The 6693-nt window shown below is 33.2% G+C and overlaps 1 long non-coding RNA gene across 1 annotated transcript; it reads right to left on the reverse strand.

The window, feature by feature from the left end:
- Window positions 1-2089: 2089 nt before the first annotated feature.
- Window positions 2090-4118, reverse strand: LOC129962013 (uncharacterized). Its single transcript, XR_008783866.1, has 3 exons — window positions 3821-4118; window positions 2331-2414; window positions 2090-2212 (listed from the first exon to the last, which is right to left on the reverse strand). It is a non-coding gene; the product is annotated as an uncharacterized LOC129962013 (long non-coding RNA).
- Between the last annotated feature and the right edge of the window lie 2575 nt (window positions 4119-6693).

Below are 6693 nucleotides of genomic sequence, written 5' to 3' on the forward strand. Positions count from 1 at the left end.
ATGTATAACATGAAAACGTCTTTTCAAAATACAAAGTTATTTCATGTACGAAAATACACGACTTCCGATTGATTAATATTTATTGAAAATATTTTCGACATTTCAAATAATGCAAGACAAACATGCATGCTAACAATACGTTGATTTATCCACCATACAAAATAAACATTCTTGACAAGAGTAACTATTCGTATATTTTAAATTAGCCGAACATGCATATGACGGTAATTATAGCAAATTTGATAGCGTTAAAGTTTACTTTGAGACCAAAATTCCTTTAAATTTAGAAATCTTGGAAAACATAGTTGAAACTAAGCATAAAATTATTTTGCATATTTAAAACAAATATTTGAAAGGGGAATATCAGGATCATTATAAAATATATATACGGTATTAAGGAATTATGCAGTCATAACACATTGAATTATTTGATAACTCGTTTTATAATCACAAGTGAGTTCTAGAAATGGACAAGATCATAAAGTTGCTTGTTGGAAAGTTGGTTTAGATTACTAACAAAATTTAATACACTATCAAATTTTAAGTTATCCATATTAAAAACCATTTCACCCATGTAGATTGAGGAATAAGTACTTTAAAAACAAAGATAAAAAAAATAAGTATTATATTTGAAGGGAATGAAGGAAGACCAATGTTTTAAAGTTGGTATAGGAATAAAAGTTTCCAGACAATTTTTAGATGAAATATTCATTGAATTGCCTTTGTTTTGAATCAGATATTTTGCACACTTCAAGCTTGGCGAAGTTCGAAGAAAAAATAGAATCAAAATTATATAAATATTCAGTATTTTGCTCTTAGAATAGAATAAAACATTTCAAAGATGTATTGATATCCTTAAGTAATGTTGACTACATACATACCATTTCCACTGTGCAGACCATTTATATATTCGGTTTTTTGGCACTAATATAAATTTAGGTGAAGCCAAAATGAATTTTCTAAACTCAACTGCATAAATTGGATCTCCATTCACAGTTCCATTGAAAAAGCTCCGAATTGCAAAGTTGAAGGTTCCAAATGGCATCTTGTGCCGTGATCACTTCTGTTAAAACACGTAGACGTCTGAAAAGATTAAATGAATAGGTTAAATCAAACTATGGAGAATGTCATTAAATGCCAGAATATAAAAGTAAATTTTGATCTTTAAGTTCACTCCAATAATTCAATAATTTGAAGGAAAAAAATGTTTAATTGCTCTCAATAGAAGCGGAATCTAGATCTATGTAGAATTTTTTTTTCACTAACAGTTCGCATTATGAAAATGTAACTAACCATTCAATTACGATTTAAGAATAGTTTAATTATTCCAGAATCTTCTGAGATGTATGCTTGTTTTTATTCTCCATGAAAGTCAAAAGGGGCAAATAATGAATGCGCCAATAGCGTCCGATAGACGTTGTTTAGATTTTAGAATACGGTAGATTTTGCCGGGCTCTAGCAACTTTCACAGAACCGCTTTAAAGCGCAAATACGAAAGCACCCTTGCATAGTGGAGAGGAAAAAAAAAAGACCCGATGTTGAGAAATGAGCACAACTCCCTTCGTAGAGATTGCAAATGAATTTCCTAGATTGCCGTTCATATACTTGAAAATCAAATGAGTTCACTCACCTTACTGATTATTATATGCTGGTAACTGCGATTAATGAAGGATTGAAAATTTTAAATATCAACTGCAACACGTTTGGATTGGCCCCAAAAATAAATTTAGTGGAGAAATGATAAAATTACACAAAACATCTTTTACTCATCTCTCATAGGCACGCGTCTGAAAAGGTTTGACCTTACATTTCCCTATTGACAAGAAAGCATACATAGGCCAACTCCGTTCTTGGGCAACCTCGCCATCTATTGACAGAAATGGATCCCCCAGTATAACACGAACGGTCATTCGGTTCTTGTGCTCAGAGGCAGTAAAGACATCCATGTTTCCAGGAAACTATGGTTTATGTATTTTTTGTGCCTTCGGAATACTTTCTAGAGGTACCAAATAAAATAGCTTCCGAATATCATGTTATTCTGATTATTTTATTATAATGATTCAAGAACTTACCATGAGAATTTGAATTCAATTATCTTTAGAAAATTGGCGAGTATTGATGGCTTGTATACGGAACCGAGAAAGCCGTATTACTGATGGTGACGGCACACTTTTATCCAAGAAAAAATGCATCCATAATGGTCCTAAGTTGTCTAACCAATAATACCCAATTAAATAAGAACATTTTTATAGTCTAATTATTTCATAATCAAAATTGATTGGATACAATTTTCAATTCAATTTGAGAGTTATCAAAATTTGTGAATTTACCGAAATTACTTCAGTACCGTTTCTTCCGCCAATCCAGACATCTCCCGTATTTAAAATTTGAGGCTGCAGCCGAAATGGTATTCACTGCAAAGATGAAAAGTGGTATTAAGGCATTGTTCAATTAATTAGCCTCTAATGTATTCTTTGCAGAATGCGCTGCTCTAATATCAATTGCAGGAGATTCCGCCTCTTTTTCGATTCATAAGACGTTCCATCATGAGTAAACACGAAGAACTCCGTCAGAATACTTTCAGGTATAAGCAAAGTAATTTACATTTACATTATCTCCAAATTTCTTTCTATTACTCTAAATTGTCACTTGTTTTTTCTGTTCATCTCTTCAAAAAATTTACAGAAATTTAAAAATGAACTATTCAGCAATAATTTTATTTGTGTGCATTTGATTTATTCACATTTTTAAAAATAGTAACAATGCTCATACATGCTCAAGAATAACAATGCTCAAGAATTTATTTAGTTCCATATTTCAATCGCCTGCTTTAGTCAATGTAAATCTGTAATTTAAAGGTGCCATTTTATTCGTTCATTCCAAAGCATAACTTTCACTTCTAACAGATTTAAAGACATTTATTCTGCAAATCAAGCGATTAAAATACTCCGAGTAGAATGGGTTGACTCATGAAATAGGGCTAGATCGACGATTCAAGCTTAAAATACCATGCTATTATGAGATGTCAATTTTCCATATTATTTTAACAATTTTTTAGTCCATTTCTTCATTGTGCATAGAATCCATCCTAATAAAGTCATGACGTCACTTCGCGGATGTCTCATTTTTACTATCCTATAACTTATTTCTTCTATTCCGATGCAAGAGAATCTTTAGCTTTCACCCATGTTTTGAGTCACTCGATTAAATATCTGATGAAATAACGAAGAGGTTTAAGTTTCTGAACTATATAATCTATTGCTGAATATTAATGAAATAAAATTAAAAATGACCGAAATTTGAAAAAATTCCCCCGAATATTAAATTATCATTAGAATTTTTTTTTTGTATTTTTATAAAATTATCACAAAACCCACGAAAGTCAGCTTTTTAATAAAGCTTCTCGTTTCTAAAAATACCCGAGAAGTTGCATTACTACCGTTAAAATTATATGTGCTAAATTTGGGAACATTGGGTCAAATGGTCCGTCTTGTAGAATGCCAACGCACACACATTTACATTATTAGTAGAGATGCAGAAATGAACAAGCAAATTTGAATTTTAGGATGTATCAAATCTCTAATACAAGAATTTGTTAATTGTTTTATTGCGCGAAAAACATGCAAGTTTTTTTTAATATATACATACTCTATTCTGCTACACACTCGATTTTCTAAAAATTTGTTTAGAACAATTACCTTTTTCGAAAAAAAGATGAACGAATATTTCAGTAGAAAAATTCTTCGAATCTTCGATACATAAAAAATAATTACAGTTCATTTTTATTCCTTTGCGAACTCAAAACAACTAAGTAACTTACCCATTATTCTTTAATTCAATATGAGTGATAAACAGTTCTTGAAAAAAATATTCAAAGAAGAAATAAAAAAAATATGAATATGACACCAAAGAGTTGCAGACAGCTAAAAAATTCCATTTTTCTTCAGTCTCGGAAGAGTTATTCATAGTTTACACAACACACCCAATTTAACAGAATTCAGAACCATTTTATAAAATTCGTTAGATGGGATCTTCTTTATAATGCACGCAACAATAAAACGTAAATCTACCCATTCTTTGAGTTTTTATCAGTTTATGGGGACCTAGAAATTTCTTACAAATCGTCCTCTTCCAAAGATTCGACCTACGTGGCTGCTCAGCTAGCGTGTATGATATATTTTCTAAAGGGGCCTCGCGTTTGAAAAGGATTCACAATTATTTATCCAAATTCGAACCCGAAAGAAGCATAGGAAATAAATATAAATATTATAAAACAACAACAATTATTGAGACACATTTAAAAATAAATCTATTGTCTTTCGTAAAAAATGAGAAAATTTTGGCCTGTCGTTCATTCGATCAGTAATCACAGAATTTTACTTTTCATGCTATAAGCGGGATTTTCGCTTAAGGAGCATCAAAAACATGATGACCCAGTAGCATAGTCATCAGTGAAGGTGCACCATGTTATTGCTTGGCTTCGAACCCAGCTAATTCTTGCTGAAATACTCCGGCATAGCTTCTTTAGATACTGCAAATAGCCGGTTATGTGCTCTGCTGACCATCAACATTGCTAAGCCAGGAAGGAATGATCTGACAAACGTCAAAATCATATGAAAGGAAGAAGAGGCTGGGATATGCAAATGATTAGCACTTCAGCGTATTTAGATGACGCGAGCAAGAAACGACATCTAAAACACTGCGTGAAAGAAAAATTGTGTAAGGAATTTCTCATTTAGAAAGCACTTTGTAAGGTTGGAGTTTGCTTAGAATATCGCGTTATGCCTTGAGTAATAATAAAAAAAATTCTTATTAGTGAGTAGAGATTTGGTAGAAGCAGGACCATTGGCTGTCGATCCATGATACCGAGTCACACTGATCGAAATCCAAAACTATTGTCATGCGAATATAGAATCAACGGGTTGTTGAGTTGTACTGAAAGGCATTTAGGATTTCAATGGCCTCCCATAATAAACACCCGGGAGAACAGACGTGTTGTGTGGTAGACCCTGCGAAACCGTACAACTACATTACGGAGCATCAGTAAGGAAATGGGCATGTTTGCAGAACGCCCAGTAACCACTCGTACGGTGCGCAATTACTTCGGTTTCCCTTGACAATGCAGCATAGAGACGACGATCTGTTACTCCGAAGGAGACGAGACAAAACTGGATACAGGACTGGCACGCCTTTTAAAACTCTCTTCATTCCAGTCGGGCGGTTTGGGACGCTTTGGGAATTTTCCTTTAACGTTCACGTGGGTCGCTTTTGTTATAGGGTAGACGAGTATTAAAAACGGCTACTGTGTTTAGTGCTCCAGGAGGTCCGTGGTATCTCTGACGATCGCGGCTTTTTCACAGAAGATTCCCCTGTGCCTAAGGCGGTAGGGTTGGGGAGGGATTCAATCAATAGGTTGTTTGCACATATTTAGTGTTTTGAAAGGATTTTAATTTCTATTTCCAAGTATTGCTATCCCAAAATTGGGAAGATTTTATGGCTATTTATAAAAGAAATTTTCCACTGAAGTTCTTTGTTAACGATGAATATAAGGATACCGGCCATAGAGCTGATATATAAATGGAAAGGGCTTGTCGTATGTTTCTTATCGAAACAAGTGCACCCAACATGAATCGCGTGACTTACGGAGAATCTGAGATTAAGAATACTTTTTTTGGCGACATATCGCACATCTTGACGAACTCGAAATCTGTCGCGCCATCTTTTGCTTCCCGGCATTGGGTCCGGTCGATTATCATTTCCTGAACAGTTCCTTTCTTTTCTAGTTTTGAGATTATCATTCGACTAAGCAAAAACTAAACAAACTCGTTTCGAAAATAATCTTCTTTTTTCATAACATCAATAGCTGAGTTTGTGGATTTAAATCGTGTTTAGTTTTTTTACTTTTTTTTTGCATTCATTAAAAGTGATTATTTTTTTAAGTAAACATTTTATTATTGTTATTTACTTAAAATCATCTTTTATTTTACCTTACATGCTGAAATATTTCTATCATTTTCTCAAACAGATAAAAAATATCCTTTATAAAAACAGATTATAAAAGTGACCTAAATCGCCTTTTTTTTCTGAATATTTTTAAAAAAATGCATTCGTATTTATAATTATTTTTCTTTCTAAAATTTAAATTATAATCCAAGAATTAAGAGAATAAATATTTATTTTTGCATAAAAAACGAGAAAGATGTTAAATTAAGATGTTAAAGAAAATTGTTCAATTATTATGAAATAATTTAGAAAGAAAAAAAAAAACACACTTGCTCAGGCACCGTGAATAATACGCCAGAGCCCTCACCACTATACCATTCGAATGCTCGTTCCGGGTGACACATTATTAGTATATACATTTTGTAAGTTTTCGAGGTTGGTTATAGAGTCTTAATATTTTCATGACTGTAGCGAACGTCCACCCATGGCATCTTGCAAGCTGGCGAGGAGGTCAAAATTTTCTTTTCGAACAGTGATTCTCCTCGCTTGATGGGCCAGGCTCAACGCACTTTGAAAGTGTTGACCTATGTGGTCCTCACCAGCACACTGCAATAGTTCGATTGCTTCATTCTCGATACGTAAATCTGAATTTATACTTGTTAAAATCTCTCTTACTAGTCTTCTAAACGGAGCACGAGGATTATCTAACTGCTCCCTTACTTCCGTGTCCTATGATTGAAAAAGGCAGCG

The sequence above is a fragment of the Argiope bruennichi genome, chromosome 2 (genome assembly GCF_947563725.1).
Source record: "Argiope bruennichi chromosome 2, qqArgBrue1.1, whole genome shotgun sequence".
Classification (NCBI taxonomy): domain Eukaryota; kingdom Metazoa; phylum Arthropoda; class Arachnida; order Araneae; family Araneidae; genus Argiope; species Argiope bruennichi.